This window comes from Salvelinus sp. IW2-2015, linkage group LG13 (assembly GCF_002910315.2).
Source record: "Salvelinus sp. IW2-2015 linkage group LG13, ASM291031v2, whole genome shotgun sequence".
Classification (NCBI taxonomy): Eukaryota; Metazoa; Chordata; class Actinopteri; order Salmoniformes; family Salmonidae; genus Salvelinus; species Salvelinus sp. IW2-2015.
In genome coordinates this window covers 39,383,763-39,404,475 of record NC_036853.1, presented here as the reverse complement: position 1 = coordinate 39,404,475, position 20,713 = coordinate 39,383,763, and the positions used below count along the sequence as shown (strand labels likewise).

Genomic DNA, 20,713 nt, shown 5'->3' with positions numbered 1-20,713 from the left:
ATCAGCTGATGTAAGAAGGGCTTTATAAATAAATTGGATTTGATTTGATGACCAAAAGTATGTGCACAACTGCTAGTCGAACATCTCATTCCAAAATCATYGGCATTAATATGGAGTTGGTCCCCTTTGGTGCTATAACAGCCCCCACTCTTCTGGGAAGGCTTTCCACTAGATGTTGGAACATTGCTGCGGGGACTTGCTTCCATTTAGCCTCAAGAGCATTAGTGAGGTTGGGCACTGATTGTGGGCGATTAYTTCTGGCTCGCAGTCAGCGTTCCAATTCATCTCAAAGGTGTTTGATGYGGTTGAGGTCAGGGCTCTGTGCAGGCCAGTCAAGTTCTTCCACACCGYTCTCGACAAACCATTTCTGTACGGACCTCGCTTTGTGCAAGGGGGCATTGCTATGCTGAAACAGGTGTTAGGTTCTMAACACACAGAGTAAAACCTCACAGACAACTAGAAAAAGCTCAAAGCAAGTTTATTCACCCACTGGGTCATACAGCTGCAAAGACAACGCATGATTACACAAGCACATATATTTATATCCTCCTACTAGGCYGAGTCAACTCCTTGCACATCTAGACAGCCAATACAGCTCTGTTGCTAGTCAGGAACTTAATTGATTCCTCTCACTGGTGTAGTCATGGCCCTGCCTGACGCTAGAACCTGTGTGTGCTTGGAAGTATATGTGTGTAAAATAGGACGGTTTCTTCTCTCTTCATCTGACCTGACCTCGGACCAAATTCCTCGCTCCTCCCAAATCAGCAACTATCCTACCATATCAGTGACTGAAACCAAACTGTTGCCCTTTGCCTCCCTCCTTAGGATCCATGATATTTAACAATAACATGTTTTGACAGAATGTTAACATTCTGCACTCCCCCTTGTTTCACTCAGTAACTTTCCACACACGTAGTTCTATCCACCCTCCATTGACCCCAACATATACATTCCTTATACATCTAACATAATCAATAAGTTCTGGTATGGCAACATGAATAGATATGTTGCATTCGGAAAGTATTCAGACACCTTGACTTTTTCCACATTCTTTTACGTTACAGCCTTATTTTTAAATGTATTAAATTGTTCCCCCCCTCATCAATCTACACACAATAGCTCATAATGACAAAGCTAAAGACTCTTTATATTTTATTTTGCTAAAAATTAAATATTTAAACTGAAATATGACATTTACCATAAGTGTCAGGGTTTTGGCCAGGACCTGTTCTGGTTTTGTTGTCACTAGATGTCCCCATTGCACCTTTTTTGTACCTTTTGTTTTTTCCCTTGCTCTAATTATTGTTTGGCACCTGTATGTCGTTCCCTGTTTAGTATTTACATTCCCTGGTGTTCCTGCAGGTTTCCTTGCTCAGTGTTTTGTATGTTAGCACGGCGCGCCCCAGCCCAAAAGCCCAAGCCTTGCTTGTGGAACATATATTTTTCTCGTTGTTCGATTTTCCAGAGGTGCTCTGGTTTTGTTCGTGTTTTGTACTTGTCTTGGATTAGTCTTTTGAGGTTTTGTTTTTGCCTTGCTGTGTTTTACACTTTGGTGGGATTTTCTTTGTATTTGGAAGATATCTATTTTTTTATTAAACCGACCGGCACTCTAGTAACTGCTGTGTTCTGCCTGCTGCTTCTGGTTCTGGCGCGATTTAGTGACTGTTTCTCGCACCGGGTCCTGAACGAGAAACACTGAGCATTAAATGAACTCAGAGGCAGCCAGTACCCAGGTTACTTTTTTCCATGCTGTCCGACCAAGAAGGGGGGGAAAAAACCCTGTCCAACGCACGAAAGCTGCTCTGGTTCAGCAAGAGGCCCTTATGATGACATTCTCGACTTCTTCTAGGAAGATGATGACCTTCCATAAAGCAGATTTCTGATCAGCTTTTCTCCTGCAACGCGTCTCTCTGGCCTCCAGTTCATCAGATTCAAGTGGCCCGTGGCAGTTACCCCTGGCTGAACGGCGTCGTTGGCTCGCAACGGTGTTCAGGTTGAGCCGGAGTGGTTGTAAGGGGTTTTTCACTCCAATGTTTCTCTCTCTTGAGCTGGAAGCCTCGTCATTTCCCACCGAGCGGTCAAGATAGCAATATATCATTACCGCTGCTGTCGGAAAAAGCCTAGCCTGGGTACTGCTGGTGGTGGGTGCCGCTAAAGTCGCCTGCTGTTGCCAGCTACTCTACTTTGCTGAAGAATTCAAAAGCGAGTGTTTACGGTCCTACAGCGGTCCCTGACACTCAGGCCAAACAGCTCCTGAATCTCCGCAGGTCGGCGCAGGTGACAGGACTATGCCCATCCAGTTCCGACGGTGGGCAGCAGCGAGTGGCTGGAATGAACGAGGCGCAATCACAGTGTTGCTTTGTTGGAAGGGTCTTTCCGACACATCCGATGAACTGGTCACTCGGCGAACCAGGGGACAACTCGAGTCGCCTAGACAACAGTTGGCGTTCACGCATAGACCAGCGTCTGAGAGAGAGAGAGTCAACCGTAGATCGTCTCACTAGCGTCCTATCGGTCGAGCTGCCGAGTCTCACACCTTTATCCCTCGCTGACTCCACGGAACCCATGCAGTGATGGACGCATCTCCAGGCTGAGAGAGACCCCGGATGAGGGAGCGATGCTGTCTATATTGCGGCAAACCGGCCATTTCCTCTCCACGTGTCCCGGGCTCCAGGAAAACGCACTCTCCGCGTGCAGGCCGTGGAGGAGGTAACGGGAAACATACCTCCTCTCATCCATCCAACTCCCGCTGCTCATTCCAGTTCCCTTTCCTGGGACAACCAGGAGCTTCCCTTCAAGCCTTGGTAAGACTCTGGAGCCGCAGGTAACTTCATGGATGGTGTCTGGGCGAAGGAGAAGGCGTTCCCTTCTGAACCTCTAAGTGACCCATAAGGGTTACTACGTGGATGGAAGCCCTTTGGGATCTGGACTTGTCACTGCGTGTCACTACCGCCCTTGCGTCTTTCAGTTTCCACACACCAGGAAGTGATGAACTTTCATCTGACCTCCGTTCGAGTTCCCTCTCGTCCTTGGATACCCCTGGTTCACAGCCATAACCTCACATCGACTGGTCTGTGGCACTATCAAGCAGTGGGGTCCTAGCGTGCCAAGCCACTTGTATCTTCCAAGTTCCCGAGTTCCCCTCCGAGTCTCTAGAATCATCGCCTGTCCGAGTTCCGGAGTGTTACATGACCTCAAACCGGTATTTTAGCAAACAGAGGGCCACCAAACTACCAACCATTGACTTAACGATGGCCGCCATCGACTGTTTCGGGCACCTGCCCCCCCAGGGGTCGGATCTTTTCCCTATCTCCTCCGAACGAGCTGCTATGGATACCTACATCAAGGACGCTCTGGCGCAGCCTCATGCGTCCATCACCTCGCCGGCGGGAGCAGGGTTTTCTCTTTGTGGCCAAAAAAGATCGGGGGATTACGTCCTTGCATCGACTCCCGGGGACTTAATGCCATAACGTCGCGTAACCGCTACCCGCTAGCCCTTATGGCCACAGCCTTTGAGCTGCCTCCAGGAAGCAGTGGTCTTCACTAGCTTGACTGCGGAACGCATACCATCTTGTGCGGATCAAACCCGGTGACGAGTGGAAGACGCTTTCAACACGCCTACTGGTCACTACGAATACTTGGTGATGCCTTCGGCTGACCAACGCCCCGGCTGTGTGTTCCAAGCGCTCATAACGATGTGCTTAGGGATATGCTTAACATTTTCGTGTTTGTTTACTTGGATGACATCCTCATCTTTTCGAGCTCCTTCAAGAACAACACTAAGCATGTCAGACAAGTGCTCAACGCCTCCTAGAACAGCATTTGTACGTTAAGCGGAAAAGTGTGAATTCCATTCCTCTCGCGAGTACAGTTCTGGGATTTGTAGTGGAACCCGGTCGAGTCCAGATGGACCCAAGAAGGTAGGGGCGGTAGCAGATTGGCCCACCCCCAAGTCCGTTAAGGAGTTCAGCGTTTCTGGGCTTCACTAACTTCTACTACCGAAAGTTCATCAAGAACTTCAGCTCGGTGGCAGCCCTCTCTCAGCTTTAACCAAGGGTGGCAACACAAGGTTTCTGTGGGGAAGAGAAGCTGAGACGGCCTTCCAAGGACTCAAGCAGCGCATCTCTCTGCTCCCATCCTGACATACCGGACGGCGGATGAACCTTTTGTGGTGGAGGTGGACGCATCAGAGGTTGGTGTTGGAGCTGTCCTGTCTCAGAGGGGTGAAGACAAGGAGGCTTCATCCTTGCGCTTCTTCTCTCACCGGCTTACCCGGCGCGAGAGGAATTACGATGTGGGGGATCGTGAACTCCTAGCGGTTAAGATGGCATTGAAGGAATGGAGACACTGGCTTCGAGGGGGCTTCTCAACGCTTTCAAGTGCTTACGGACGCACAAAATCTGGAGTATATCCAGCAGGCGAAGCGGTTGAACTCCAGACAAGCTCGATGGTGTCTCTTTTCTTCAGCGATTCCAGTTTATTCTCACCTATAGACCGCGGGTCGAAGAATCTCAACCGGATGCCTTGTCACGAGTCTACTCTCCTGCCATTCGAGAAGATACTGACATGACTGTTCTTCCTGCCGCTAAGATCGTGGCTCCGATCTCGTGGGCAAGTGGAGGATACCGTGAAACAAGCTCAAGCCATCGAACCGGGCCTGGAGGAGGTCTGCTAATCGGTTGTTTTGTTCCCAAGGCAGCAAGGTCCAAGTCGCTTCTGTGGGGGCACTCCCTTCGCCTCACTGTCACCGGGCGTAGGTCGCACCTTGGAAGTTCATCTAGCGTAAGTTCTGGTGGCCCACCATAAAAGAAGACGTTGCCACTTTCGTCAAGGCCTGTCCGTGTGCTGCCAGGGCAAATCTTCTCACCTCCGCCCTCAAGGACTCCTTCACCCTTTAATCTATTCGCCACGACGCCTGGTCCCATATCTCGCTGGACTTTATTACTGGCCTTCCTCGCGTCCCATGGTAATACTACGATCCTAGTCATCATCGACAGGTTTTCTAAGGCGGCCAGGTTTGTTCCCTTGACCAAATTACCTTCTGCAAGGAACAGCTGAGTTGGTGATTAACCATGTGTTCCGAGTCTTTGGCATCCCGCAAGATATGGTTTCCGACAGAGGTCCCCAGTTCGCCTCAAGGTTTTGGAAGGCCTTCTGCCAACTCATGAGGGCCACGGCCAGTTTATCTTCAGGGTACCATCCGGAGTCCAACGGCCAAACTGAGAGGATGAATCAGGAGGCTGGAAACCACCTCAGATGTATGGTTTCCAACAACCCCATCCACATGGTCATCCTTCATTGTTTGGGCTGAGTACGCGCACAACACCTTGTGCTCCTCCTCCACTGGTATATCCGCCGCACGAGTGTCAGTTTGGCTATGCTCCTCTATTGTTCCGGACCAGGAGGCAGAAGTCAGAGTGCCTTCAGCCTCGAGGTTCATCAGACGCTGTCGGCTTACGTGGAAGAAGGCCCGTCTTAATCTTCTGCGTTCCTCACAGCAGTACCAACGACAAGCCAACAGACGTCGCCGTCCCGGTCCTACCGCTGTAACCCGGCCAGAGAGTATGGCTCTCAACAAAAAACTTACCGTAGTACGGGTGGAGTCTCGCAAGCTGTCCCAGAGATTCATCGGACCCTTTAAGATTGCCAGGAGAGTCAATCCGTTACTTTTCGCCTGCACTTACCCAGATCCTTAAAATCAATCCCACATTTCAATTTCTTTATTAAAACCTGTTGTTTTTTCTCCCCTTATTCCGGCAGGCAGACTCCCCTCGGCCCCGTTGTCATCGGAGGCCAGTCGGCTTATACCGTCCATCCGGATACTGGACTCCGCGCGGGTGCAGCGGTCCTGGCAGTATCTGGTGGACTGGGAAGGCTACGGTCCGAGGAGCGTCCTGGGTTCCTGCCAAGGACATACTGGAGCTGACCTCATTCGTCAGTTCAGGGCCTCCACCCTGAGAAGGCTGGTAGGAACGTCAGGAGCCGTTCCTAGGAGGGGGATTCTGTCAGGTTTTGGCCAGGACTGTTCTGGTTTTTTGTCACTAGATGTCCCCATTGACCTTTTTTGTACCTTTTGTTTTTCCTTGCTCTAATTATTGTTTGCAGCCTGTATGTCGTTCCCCTTGTTAGTATTTAATCCCTGTGTGTTCCTCAGTTCCTTGCTCAGTGTTTGTATGTTAGCACCAGCCCCAGCCCAAGCCTTGTTGTGAACATATATTTTTCTCTTGTTGGATTTTCCAGAGGTTTCTCTGGTTTTGTTCGTTTGTATTTTGGATTAGTCTTTGTGAGGTTTGTTTTTCCCTTGGTGTTTTTACCACTTTGTGGATTTTCTTTGTATTTTGAAGATATCTATTTTTTATTAAACCACCATCTCTAGTACTGCTGTGTCTGCCTCATCTTCTGGGTTCTGCCGATTTAGTGACTGTTTCTCGCACCGGGTCCTGACACATAGCACACAGCATGATGCTGCATCCACCATGATGCTGCCACCACCATGCTTCACCGTAGGGATTGGTGGTTTCCTCGCAGATGTACGCTTGCCATTCAGGCCAAAGAGTTCAATCTTGGTTTCATCAGACCAGGGAATCTTGTTGTATCATGGTCTGAGAGTCTTTAGGTGCCTTTTGGCAAACTCCAAGCAGACAAGTGCCTTTAACTGAGGAGTGGCTTCTATCTGGCCAGTCTACCATAAAGGCCTGATTGGTGGAGTGCTGCAGAGATGGTTGACCTTCTGAAAGATTCTCCCATGTCCACAGAATAACTCCAGAGCTCTGTCAGAGTGACCATTGGGTTCTTGGTCACCTCTCTGACCAAGGCCCTTGTCCTCCTTTTGCTCAGTTTGGCCGGGCCGGACCAGCTCTAGGAAGAGTCTTGGTGGTTCCAAACTTCTTCCATTTAAGAATGATGGAGGCCACTGTTCTTGGGGCCCTTAAATGCTGCATAAATGTTTTGGTAACCTTCCCCAGATCTGTGCCTCGACACAATCCTGTTTCGGAGCTCTACGGACAATTCCTTCGACTTCATGGTTTGGTTTTTGCTCTGACCTTATATGGACAGGTGTGTACCTTTCAAAATCTTGTCCAATCAATTGAATTTACCACAGGTGGACTCCAATCAAGTTGTTGAAACACCTCAAGGATGATTAATGGAAAAAAGATGCACCTGAGCTCAATTTTGGGTCTGAATACCTATGTAAATAAGGGATTTATGTTTTTTATTTTTAATACATTTGCAWAAATGAATGAGGGGACGGTCTAAAGTTATACTGTTACATAAGTATGATTGTAAGTATGATTATAGGCCTATGCTATTTTTCTGGTGGGCCCATTAGAGCTGGAGTGAATATTTTTTGCTAATTTCCTGTAATTTTACCATGTCTTATGTGTGTTCACGTGATAAATCTGAGTTACTCAAACATTACAACAAAACAAAAAATGTTAGCTGTCATGGGCTAGTTGATGGACATTTCTAGTTGATGGACATTTCTGACAAGTTCTAAAGAGCTCTAAGGTCTGCAATGACTGACATGACAAGAGAAAAACTGATGATGCACTACCAAACTTCGAAATTGGACATTTTGCATTCTACTATTACAACTTTCATGAGTAAGTTGAAAGCCTGATTGAGTTCTACGCCCCCTCACTGCCAAGGGTGATTGTCCTATCTTCAGTTGGACGTCCATTGGAGAAGGGCATCTATACTACTGTAGTTGCTGCTTCTTCAGGGACAACTCTTAGCATTGAATTGACATTAAAAAACCTAGGAAGCTTCCCTTGCATTTCAGTAACTCATGGCAGTTTCTCACACCTGTAGCTTAAGTTAGGGTTATGCCTCTCCCTACTGGAGACACTAGTATGGACCAGTGGTTCAGTCAAAATGGTTTTGGTTGTGTTTTGCAGGGAGTCCAGTCAGAAGAGAACAACATGTCCATTTCCCTGGGAAAATGCCGGACTTGGTGGAATCTGTGATCAGCTCATACTGAGTGTTTCTGGCCAGCTGACCAATGTACTGCTTGAGTTTGGTTCAGTTGTATCTGGTYTGGGTTTACGGATTTCCATTAAAGTTTTCTGTTAAAAGCTATATTTTGACTATTTATTTATCTTGAAATATCCCTAACATGTGTGACTGTTTTGCCAAAATGTGATGTTGTTTATAAATAACATGTTAATAATATTGTTATATGATGGATCCATATACAAAGTACACTTACAAAGTATCCTAATTTAGATTATTATTACAATACAAAGAGTATTCYCCGTTAATACAAACTATTATTGCTATTTTAGAGTTTCTTATAATTTTGCATGATATTGTCCAATTTGGATGAAATCCATTCATGTGATTGAACATGTGAACCAAACTAATTTACATAATATAATCCATTGGAATTGTACATTCACAATTAAAATACAGAACAAACCACACTGGTCCCTKATGTGAACTTTACAAGAATGAGCAGTCAATCTGACCATTGAAAACCTTGGATACATTTAAATTACAAGGGCGAGTTGACAAAAATGTGTGGTCAGGTCAGAACAAAGTGACATATTAGTGACAGGTTGAGACATCCTGTTTATTCACATGAGAGGAGACAGTGTGGGTGTTTACTCAAAATGTTGCAATTTGAAGTTGAATTATGAAGAAAACATACTTCAACGATAGTCTGTATTATAAAGTAATCATACAAAATGTTGTTTGTATGTGAAACTCAGGAACATTCACTGTCTTCTTGGTAACAACTCCAGTGTAGATTTGTCCTTCTGTTTTAGGTTATTGTCCTGCTGAGTGGTGAATTATTCCCCCAGCATCTAYCAACAAGGTTTTCCTCTAGGATTTTACCTGTGCTTAGCTCCATTTCATTACTTTTTATTATCCTGWAAAACTCCCAAGMCCAATTACAAGTATACCCATAACATGACACGTGTTGTATTGGATTTGCCCCGAACATAACACTTTGCAACAGTTTTTGCAGTATTACTTTAGTGTATTGTTGTAAACTGGGTGGATGTTTTCAAATATTTTTATTCTTTACAGGTGTAACGTTCTTCGTCGGGRYAAAGAGAGGAGGACCAAGATGCAGCGTGGTGAGTATTCATTTTAATAAGAATACTTACAATAAAGAACAAAAACAATAAACCAACAAACGAACTACGACGAAACAGTCCCATAAAGTGAACATAAACACAGGAACAGGAACAATCACCCACAACCCACAAAGAAAAACAGGCTACCTAAATATGGCTCCCAACCAGAGACAACAACTAACACCTGCCTCTGATTGAGAACCATATCAGGCCAAACACATAGAAACAGACAAACTAGACATACAACATAGAATGCCCACTCATATCACACCCTGACCAAACAAAACATAGAAACATACAACGCAAACTATGGTCAGGGCGTGACAACAGGCTTCCTCTATCAATTAGGTTAGTATTGTGGAATAACTACAATGTTGTTGATCCATTCTCAGTTTTCTCCTATCACAGCCATTAAACTCTGTAACTGTTTTAAAGTCACCATTGGCATCATGGTGAAATCCCCGAGTGGTTTCCTTCCTCTCCGGCAACTGAATTAGGAAGGACACCTGTATCTTTGTAGTGACTTAGTATATTGATACWCCATCCAAAGTGAAATTAATAACTTCACCGTGCTCAAAGGGATATTCAATGTCTGCTATATATTTCTTTTTTTTACCATCTTCCAAAAAGTGCCTTTCTTAGCGAAGCATTGAAAAATCTCCCTAGTCTTTGTGGTTGAATCTGTTTCTGAAATTCACCGCTCAACTGAGGGACCTTACAGATAATTGTATATGTGGGGTACAGAGATGAGGTAGTCATTCAAAAATTATGTTTAACACACAAATTAGTGAGTCCATGCAACTTGTTAAGCATATTTTTACTCATGAATTTATTTAGGCTTGCCATAACAAAGGGGTTGAACACTTATTGACTCAAGACATTTCAGCTTTTCATTTTTTATTCATTTGTGTACATTTCAAAAAATATATTATTCCACTTCGATATTATGGGGTATTGGGTGTAGACCAATGACACCCCAAAAAATCACAATTGAATCAATTTTAAATTCAGGCTGTAACATAGAAAAACTCAAGGCGTGTGAATACTTTCAGAAGGCACTGTASTTTTGCTTGAGAATTGTTCCTGACATAACAGCATTAGGAATAAAGAATATACATTTGTAAGGTTATACATTTAGATGTGGGTAATGCTGTTAAGAGTAAGCATTCTGACAATGATAGAATTATAAGTATTTTAGATTCATGCAAATATGCTGAAAATGGCTCCTATGTTAGTATTGTAACTAACAATTAAAAGAAAATAAGTGAGGACATAAAAATAGTTATTGTCAACAATTTATTAAGATAGAATGGAAATGGAAAGGTGAACGACACATTTTTTGTAGGTTGGACATTGATCTTTGCAACACGAAAGGCAGGGTGACATCTGAAAGGCAGATTGACATCTAATCAAATTTCTACAATCCGAGCCAAATAACAACAAATCAACTTGGTCATGCTGTCCATTTTTGTTAATGATATACTTATGAAACAGGCATGGTTAGCAAAAGTTTTGTTTTAAAAGTGTCGGACTGTTGTTCCTAATATTCCACCAGCCATGAGAGTGGTTGTCCTTGCACTGACTCTAGCCCTTGTGTGAGAGTACATTGCTTTTTAGATCATATAATTTTGAAAGAAATGTAATTTTGCCATTCTGATTCATTTGAAATAGTATGTAGTCAATGCAAACTGAATAATGTCTTTCTTTTTCTTTCCATCGTATAGCGAGTCAACATTTTAACTTTGYTAAGATATGCTACATTAGGAATTTGTACTTATTATAAGTACAAGACCGAATGTTTGAAAATAAATGTACACTGTAATAGTGTAGTACTACAGTACGTACCTGTCTTCTGGATATGTGTAGTACTGTATATAAAAACGTCAATGACTCTTTGCTTTGAGGTCATGTAGGTCAATTTGGTGCTCTCTTTGCCTTGAAACATCTCTTTGACCTACTGTAAACTCCCTCGGTTGTTAACATCTACAATAATCATTAGACGTACGAGTCAGAGTTATCATACCCAGTGGCAGGGTTTGCTAACTCTGGAAATTCCTTTGGTCTGTACAGAGTTAGGTAAATCAGCTCTTTGCCCCTTACATGTGGCATAATCACCAAGCTTCTCTAAACGTTGATGTTTTGGTGTCTCTAGGTTAATCTCTAGACTGTTGAATGAGGCCTGTTACAACTTGCTTACAAAACCTTTAACAGGAGTTTGTGAAACCATTTAGTCATGGATGTATGTAAAACATATTTAACACGTATTGCATGTTACAGAAGACTACAGTTGTACATTGAATAGCCATTCATCCCTGTTACATCTTGATGTGATGGCTCTCTATGTTTGTACATGTTTATAATCCACATAGTGTGAATAGTGGTTTCCATAAAGTTATTAACCCCCTAAACCGAAATATGAAATTACCTTTAGGATCTTTGGGGTTCTAATCTCCCTCTTTCAAAATCCCCACTGTCACCAAATCTCTAACATTCCCGATCCTTCCCATATATTTMAACTCTAAACCTCCCACAATAACTATTGTCTATTGTTAGTCCCAGTGACCTTACTGACAATATCAACGTTTTATACAGATCGAAATACATTGTTGGAGACAGTTTTCATGTCTTTCATTATGCAGTTTTCATGTGTTTCATTATTTGTTTATTAGATTATATTTCTTATTAAGAATACTGTTGTTTTAATTATATATGGGTCATGCTTTGCCTTGGTCCCGTGTTCTCTTATGGGTCATTGCTTTTAATTACAATATAGCAATTATGTTCTCGGGTCAATTACTTGGAAGGGCTTGTGGTCCCACCCCTCCCGTGTGTTCCCAGGTCCATATTTGGGAGCCCTTATACATTCAGGATGTAAGGCTTACTAGTTATGTCAAATGTTAGGAAGACCTGTTGGTTGTAACAAAAACAAAACATAAAAATTACATTTGACCCCATCTTTTCACATACTTTTTATATGGGTCTTTTTAATTTAGCCTGTTGTATGGCTCCAYCCACTTGGAGGCTCYGTGRATGTACAAAGAAAAAGTACCCAATTCAACCATTGGTGGATGGTAACTAAAATAATGACAATGCATGTAGTCATGTTAAGGTTTTCATTGTTTTCTTGTCYGAGTTTTATGGTTTTGCATATGACTGTGCATTATATGATGTCGTAATAGGGTTGAGGATCAGCTCAAGCCTATTGGTATTCTTGATCAATTATTGATCCCAAAAACACCTGTTATGGGATTAATTCCACATCTGTTTACATTGCTCGGTAGTGTATTAGTCTGGTATGAGACACGATAAATAATACAATTTAAGTAAAGTATAAATAAACAGTATTATCTTAAATTGTGAGATGAATAAAAACAAGTGTTATCACATCAACCTCCAAAAATCTTTCAGAATGTACCTGTTTTCAGTATAGAATGACATGTATACATATTATATTACAACTTTTTGTGTTTTGTCTTAGTGATTGTTCTTTAGTAAATAGGAAACTCTAAAGTGTGTTAGTCCGAGAAAAAGGAACACATCCTGGTAAACACATTCTTGTAAGTTGTCTACGTTGACATTTCTGGGTATGTCTCGCATGCAACATAATAATACTAAAGATTCTGATAATTTTTATATTACTTTTTATAATAATACAAATCTGTCAAACAAATGTATTTCTTAAAACCCCTTTTTTGCATCTTCAATAGTTGTCACAATGTAAGGACTGGGTGTCGGAGTGCGAAGTCAGGCGCAGGAAACAGAGGATGCAATAACAAATGTTCCTTTAATGAAACACGGAGAACTTCGGCCACCCTACTATACTGGGTGCTCTCCGTAAACTGCCCCAGACACGGGGAACGAAAACAGTCCAGTAACAAACTCGAACATACACAAACACGTATAGTCCGAAACAAACACCACGCTTACAAACTAACAATCCCGCACAAAGAAAGCAGGCGGGCCGGCTGACTGATAAGCCCAACTAATTACAACAAAATACAAAACAGGTGTAACCAATAAAACACATAAGAGAGGGGAGAAAAAGATCAGTGGCAGCTATGGCCGGGTGACGACGGCCGCACACCCGAACGGGAAGGAGAGCCTGCCTCGATCGGAGTCGTGACACACAATGTGTTTTGCGATACCCTGTCTATAAAATCTAAGACCTATCAATGCATATGCCTCAGCACAGCCTCTTGGAACACTCCCTAGAAGTCACTAAACCTAGAACAAAATTATAGAGGGGACCCTGCTCTGAGGGACATTTAAGAGTACGTGTGCCCTTATTGTTTTTCAAAGTGTCCCAACGTTCGTAGGGTCATATAACAACCAGGGTGGCTGTAGCGTGGGGCATAAGTTCAACACTCAGGAGCAACTGTCCTATCTTTTTCATAGAGAGAGAGACGAGATTTGAAGAGAGAAGAGAGAGAGAGAGAGAGAGAGAAAGAGAAGAGAAAGAGAGAGAGAGAGAGAGAAGGAGGAGAGAGAGGAGAGAGAGAGAGAGAGAGAAGAGAGAGGAGAGAGAAGAGAGAAGAAGAGAGAAGAGAGAAGAGAGAGAGAGAGAGAGAGAGAGCAAGAGACGTCGTCTTTCCTGTTTTAGAATATCATGACTGAATATTGTTTCTGTCTCGGAGTTGTCCTTAACCTGTTTTCTGCCCATTTCAAACAACCGCAAATCAACGACCTCCGAAATGTAATTTAAAGCGGTGAACTCGTCCGAATTCATTGTTTTACTCTCCATGCTCCGGGGTACCCCTTCCGTTTCGACCATGTCCTCCAGGGGTGTAGGGGGTTCGATGTCGGTTATACATTTTATCATAAAAAATACATACAGTTGACATATAGATATCTCGTAAAATTCTGTGTCCGCCCGTTGCTCCTCGGAATTCCATTCTAACGAAGGCTCTTCCATAGCATTTATCCCCGGGTGCAGTTGGCTTAATATTAACATGTTATACGATATAGATACATTTTAACTTATAAGAATATGGGCATTTGACATATTGCCTAAAAAATCATTGCCCCCCTTTAAAAAAAAACATATCACGCCGGTTTAATATTACAATAATGTCAATAATATTCAAACAATTCCCAGACTCCAAATCTAATATATTATTTTCACTAACTCACCTTRAGAAAGCTCCATTAGGATGGCTTCACAGATGATCTTTTAACTGTTCGGTCTGATAACTCTTCTGGGCTGGTGGCCTGGTGTTTGGAGTTGCGCTAATGCCTTTCGTACAGAGTGGATCGGTTGTCACTCGCTCCTCGGTCTTGGCTCAAAGGAGAGATATTCTGAAATGAGTTTACAGAGCAGGGGTGACGTTTTTTTTCGGGCAATATCCTGTATGAAACACCCTGTATATTTGGTTTTAAAGCAACAGGTGGGTGTCGAGACATATTCTGTCTYCCGGTATTGCATTTATGCTTCATAGCACCTCAGGGGTAGCAGCTTGGGGGGGGGTGTCCAATGTAAATTTATAGACCGGGGTGGGGGGACCGTTAGTATATGCGCTGATTAGAAATAACAATGTTTTAACCCCAGGGTTCGGTCTAGACATGTTATATTCCGGCTGTTGGTTTTGACTTTTTAGCCCACACACCCTCAGGGGGAAATAAGTTCGCATTTTAAAGGCTTGTGTGTTAATTAAGCGAAGGTGCCAAGAGCAATTGAAGAGACGCCGACACACTTTTTGATGGGGGGGGTAGGCCAGATATCTGTACATTCAGTTTGCATGATAGTGCAAACCTTGGTTTCAAACGCCCCTGCAGAGACACACACCCCCACCCCCTTTGTTTTTGAAACACACACACCTCCTGGCCCGGCACACGCACACCCGACGCCGCACACGTCTTCAGAAATTATTTTTCTCCGAGACATGCATGATGATAGAGCGAAAAGACAGAGTGTAACGAACGTCGTCGGGAGAAGGAGAAGAGGACCAAGGTGCAGCGTGGTAAGTGTTCATAATTTTAATCACTAAACTGAACACTGAACAAAACAACAAAAGACGACAAACGAACAGTTCTGTAAGGTGACGACACACACTAAACAGAAAATAACTACCCACACCCACAGGTGGGAACAGGCTACCTAAGTATGGTTCTCAATCAGAGACAACGATTGACAGCTGTCTCTGATTGGGAACCATACCAGGCCAAACACAGAAATACAAAACATAGACAACATAGAACACCATACATAGAATTCCCACCCCAACTCACGCCCTGACCAACCAAAATACAGACATAAAAAGGATCTCTAAGGTCAGGGCGTGACAGTACCCCCCCCCCCAAAAGGTGCGGAATCCGACCGCAAAACCTGAACCTATAGGGGAGGGTCTGGGTGGGAATTTCACCGCGGTGGCGGCTCTGGTGCGGGACGTGGACCCCGCTCCACCTTAGTCTTGGCGCCTCTGGAGCGGGGACCCTTACCGCCGACCCCGGACCGGGGACCCTCACAGCGGGCCCCGGACAGGAGGGAGACTCTGGCTGCTCCGGACAGGAGGGAGACTCTGGCTGCTCTGGACAGGAGGGTTAGAGCTTAGCACAGGCACAGGACTCACCAGGCTGGGGAGACATGCAGGAGGCCTTGTCCTTGGCCGAGGCACCGGATACACTGGACCGTGGAGGCGCACTGGAGGTCTCGAGCAAAAAGCCTGCACAACCTGTCCTGGCTGTATGGTGACTTTGGCCCTGCACGTGCGGGGCGCAGGCACAGGACGCACTGGGCTGTGCAGACGCACTGGAGACAGTGCGCAAAGCTGGCGCAGGATAACACGGGCCGAGGAGACGCACTGGAGACCAGATGCGCTGAGCCGGCATCATCCCTCCTGGCTCGATGCCCACTCTAGCCCGGCAGAATCGAGGAGCTGCGATGTAGCGCACCGGGCTATGAACACGTACTGGAGACACTGTGCGCTCCACCCCATAACACGGTGCCTGACCAGTACAACGCTCGCCACGGTAAGCGCGAGGAGTTGGCTCAGGTCTCCTACCTGAGTCCGCCAATCTCCTCGTGTGCCCCCCCCCCCAAAAATTTTTTATCTGGGGCTGCCTCTTGTGCCCGTTACCTCGAGCCAATTCCTCGTCGTGTAGCCGCTCCGCTCTAGCTGCCTCCAGCTCTTCTTTCAGACGGCGATACTCCCCCGGCTGAGCCCAGGGTCCCTTGCCGTCCAAAATTTCCCCCCATGTCCAGGAGTCCATTTTCCCACGCTGCTTGGTCCTTTGGTGGTGGGTAGTTCTGTAACGAACGTCGTCGGGAGAAGGAGAAGAGGACCAAGGTGCAGCGTTGTAAGTGTTCATAATTTTAATCACTAAACTGAACACTGAACAAAACAACAAAAGACGACAAACGAACAGTTCGGTAAGGTGACGACACACACTAAACAGAAAACAACTACCCACACCCACAGGTGGGAACAGGCTACCTAAGTATGGTTCTGCTGCCTCTGATTGGGAACCATACCAGGCCAAACACAGAAATACAAAACATAGACAACATAGAACACCAGACATAGAATGCCCACCCCAACTCACGCCCTGACCAACGCCCTGGCGTGACAAAGAGCCCCTTCATTAAAGGTGAGATACCTCTTTAAAACCATTTATTTAATTCAAAATATTTAGTACAGACCTTTTAAAACACGCTATAATTAATTAACCAATTTTACTGCCCAATATTGAAACATGCAATAATGTTTTTTATGTATAAACATTGTTGTACAACAGTTATACATCATTACCAGACACAGTACTACACTTTCAATAACCTTTAAATGTTTATAACTATCTGTTGTAGGAAAGCCTGTATTCGTATAAAATAAGACATTGTTTTGAAACGCACATGCCCATTTTCCCAGAAAAGCCTTTCTCCGCGACAGACCGGGGCGAGAGAGAAAACGAGAGATTCCCGTTCGTTAAAGGGTGAGATACAATTTTAAAACCATTTATTTAATTCTAAATCTTTAGTACAGACCTTTTAAAACATGTTATAATTTAAAACATTTACTATTCCTTTCTTACAGATAAAGGGCCTGGTTATAGGTTTTGACACCCGTCAGTTTCCAATTCCACCCAAGCCCCAGCTCCGTAAGTTTTCCAGGCATAAAGTAGTTGACATCCAGACAGGCTTTGGAAAATACATACGAACTAACAGATTTTTGTAGCATCTCTACTATATCGGTCATGTTACTGTGGTCTTTTTTTAAAGTCAATAAACATGTGTGTAAAGTGTACACTTTTGTTTCACAGTAGATTTGTTTAAGCCCACCAAAAAACACCTGATTTATCCCACAGCATTAATTAATAAGATGGGTAAAAAATGAATCTGTTTAAGTGATAAGTAAAGGCCTTTCAAAAAGAGGCTGTCATGATTGACTGTGACACATATTTAACACGTATTGCTTGTTACAGAAGACTACTGTTGTACATTGAATATCCATTCATCCCTGTTACACCTTGATGTGTTGGCTCTCTATGTCTGTACATAGTGTGAAATGCGGTTTCCCTAAAGTTATTACCCCCTAAACCTGAATCTGAAATTAACTTTATGATATTTTCTTAACCCTATTACTTTGGGGTTCTAATCTACCTCTTTCAAAATCCCCCCGGTGTACATGCACCGAACATCCATAGGCTGGAGCCACCTGGAAGCTCGGCGCATGTACAAATAAAGAGAACTAAATAGGAAACTCAACAGTGTGTTAGGCCGAGAAACATCATTTAGATGGTTGTTTTATTGTTGTTGAAAGCTTGAAATGTACACAATGAGAAGGGACCTTGTTTCTAACACCCCTGTAGAGACATACACACACACACACACATCCATACACACAAACAATCCCCCTCCCAGACATTCCTGTTTCATAGACAACAACCCTAAGGGCAATAAAATAGGGTGGGTGTGGGGCCATACTCTTTGAAATGTTCAAACACATCCCCCCAGTTCAACGAGGTCCCTAGACATCAATCATCATGACAAAGGAATAGATGCATTATATACATAAATTAACACTCACTCTAAGGCGTGAGAACAGGAACAGGATGTCCTGACAGGATGCCCCTATATTGGCACTCCCTAGAGCACGTGATAACTTCCCGCCAGGATGTCCCGACCGGATGCCCAAATATGGGCATGCACACGTCATCCGGACATAGGGTCATAAAAAAAATCAAATGTTTGATGTGTGCCGTCTACTTTATTCTCTCTGGCTACACATCAAGTTTACAAACAAAATATCTAAATGCATTCTCCATTACATTGACTAATATATTGATATATCCTTGGCGCTCGTGAACCCTGAGATCTTTGAGTACAGTGGCATTTGGCCCAAAGATCCTTTCATCCCAGCTGCAAAGCTCACTTCAGCCCTGGCTGCTCAGCTCAATCACGTTTGTGTATGCCAATGGTGTTGTGGGTGAGGTATTTGCCCCCACTGGTGTGTCTGAAACAGTACTGAATATCCATAGAGGTATCCTGAACATCCTGCATCAAGAAAACACAGAACGTCTATGAGATGCAGGAGGTAAGACTTGTATATTTTCATATTCACACATACAGTACTTCTCACTCTCCTTTGTATTTCCTATGCTGGAGCTCAGGGAGTGTGCAAGACCCACTATGTGATCAGTGAAGATGCCAAGGCAGAGTGCATCCATTTGACTAAGACCAAAGATCTGAATCACTGCCAGGAGAGAATCATGAAGAGTTTGGTCTGGCTTACACTGAGTAGTGTGTTGAGATCCAGCAGATAGGAGCAAATATAACTTGTTATTGGCTTTGGTGGACATCACTAAACAACAGATATTCTAGCCTAGGCAATATCACTAACAATATGTTTTATCTACCCAGAGAGGAAAGAACCAGAGGGGAGCTGCCATCTACAACTTTGCCACTGGTGCCATGATCCTGGAAGCGACTGTTACAGAGCTCCATCAGTTCTCACTTTTAATGAGATGAATGGCGCTGCCCAGATGGAAGCAAAGTATGTTGACTGATTTGAAAAGTACATTTTAAGGTGTAATGCAAGGTATACAGCATCTAAAATTGTTAATTAGCTTAAATTGCCCATTTACAGACAAACCTTGGTTTTTGTTAAGATTGAGAAGATCCCAGTTAAGCCCTTCAAAGCAGAATATCTTCACCATGGATCCATTCAGTATGAGTTTGCCACTGAGATTCTCCGACACTGATTCCGCTCCTTAGGCTCAGCAACGCACATTATCAGGTACAGTGACAAGTAGTACCTTCCTCTTGAGTCACAGGACATTGTCCGTAGTGTTTTCTTGAATTATGCTCCTGATAACTTTTCAAAATATGAATTCCTTCTCTCGTCAGATTATGGAGATTCTGAACCATCTGGTTGAAAACAATGTGGCTGAGGTCCATGACGATGCCCCACTGAAGTTTATTCAGCTTGTCCAGCTCATGCGTATGGCCAGCTTTGAAACCATTCGGGCCATCTGGCATCAGTTCAAGGCCAAGCCAGCTTTCAGGTACTTTTCAAATCATCTTTGGGAAACAAATATCATCAAAAAAGACAGGCACAGTACTAAAGTGAACCTTCCACTTTTTCATATACTGGATCCTGGATGCAATCCCTGCAATTGGAACTCCAGTTACTCTGAAATTCATCAAGGAGAAGTTAGTGGGGGGTCAAATTACTAATGCTGAAGCTGCTCCAGCTCTGGTGGCCACTGTGCACATGGTTACAGCTGATGTGGAGGCCATCAAGCTTTTTGATGTAGGTACACCTTACGATTAGGTTTAAACTACATTTTTTGAATCCTGGTTAATATGACTGAAAACAATCTTTTTTTGCACCACCAGACCCTGGTTTTCAACCACAAGATTCAGGCAAACCCACTTATGCGTGAGGTCGCCATGCTTGTTTATGGTACCATGATTTCCAAGTACTGTGCTACATATCCCACCTGCCATGCTGACTTTGTGAAAGTAAAATATGTTTTTCATAATCACATTCAGTTATTACTTACTGGATGAGAATGAAACTCTTCATGGGTCTTTTAACCTCTACAGCTCATCCATTATCTTTCTGTTGAGGCTATCGCTAAGGGTAACTTTGAGGAAATCGCAATGTTTCTGAAAGTTCTTGACAATGCTGGACATCCTGCTAGCCTTAAGCCCACCATGAAGCTCCTGCCCAGATTTGGAACTGCTGCTGCTGCTACTCTGCCACTGAGAATTCAGGGTGATGCCATCTTGGCTCTGAGGAACATTACCAAGGAGGAGCCCGGAATGGTGAGTATTGCTCCTCTCTCTCAGTTAACACCATCACATCTTATGACATTTGAACAATCCACTTACCTTTTTATCATCCGGTGTTTTAGATCCAGGATGTCGCTGTGCAGTTCATGGACAAGGCTCTTCACCCAGAGCTCCGTATGATCGCCACCTTTGTGCTTTTCGAAACAAAGCTTCCCGTGGGTCTGGCAACTACTCTTGCTGATGCTGTAGCAAAGGATGCCAATCTGCAGGTCGCTAGCTTTGTCGACTCTCTCATGAAGGCCATGACCAAGTGCACCGCCCCTGGCTTTACCTCAGTGTAAGAGCACTCTTCAATTTCTCAAAACATGTCGTCTAGATTTGCATCTGCATTTGAATCTAA

At 44.0% G+C, this 20,713-nt stretch overlaps 1 pseudogene; it reads left to right on the top strand.

The window, feature by feature from the left end:
• Window positions 1–5,164: 5,164 nt before the first annotated feature.
• The window catches only part of LOC111971244 (vitellogenin-like), a 28,140-nt pseudogene continuing 12,591 nt past the window's right edge, over window positions 5,165–20,713 (top strand).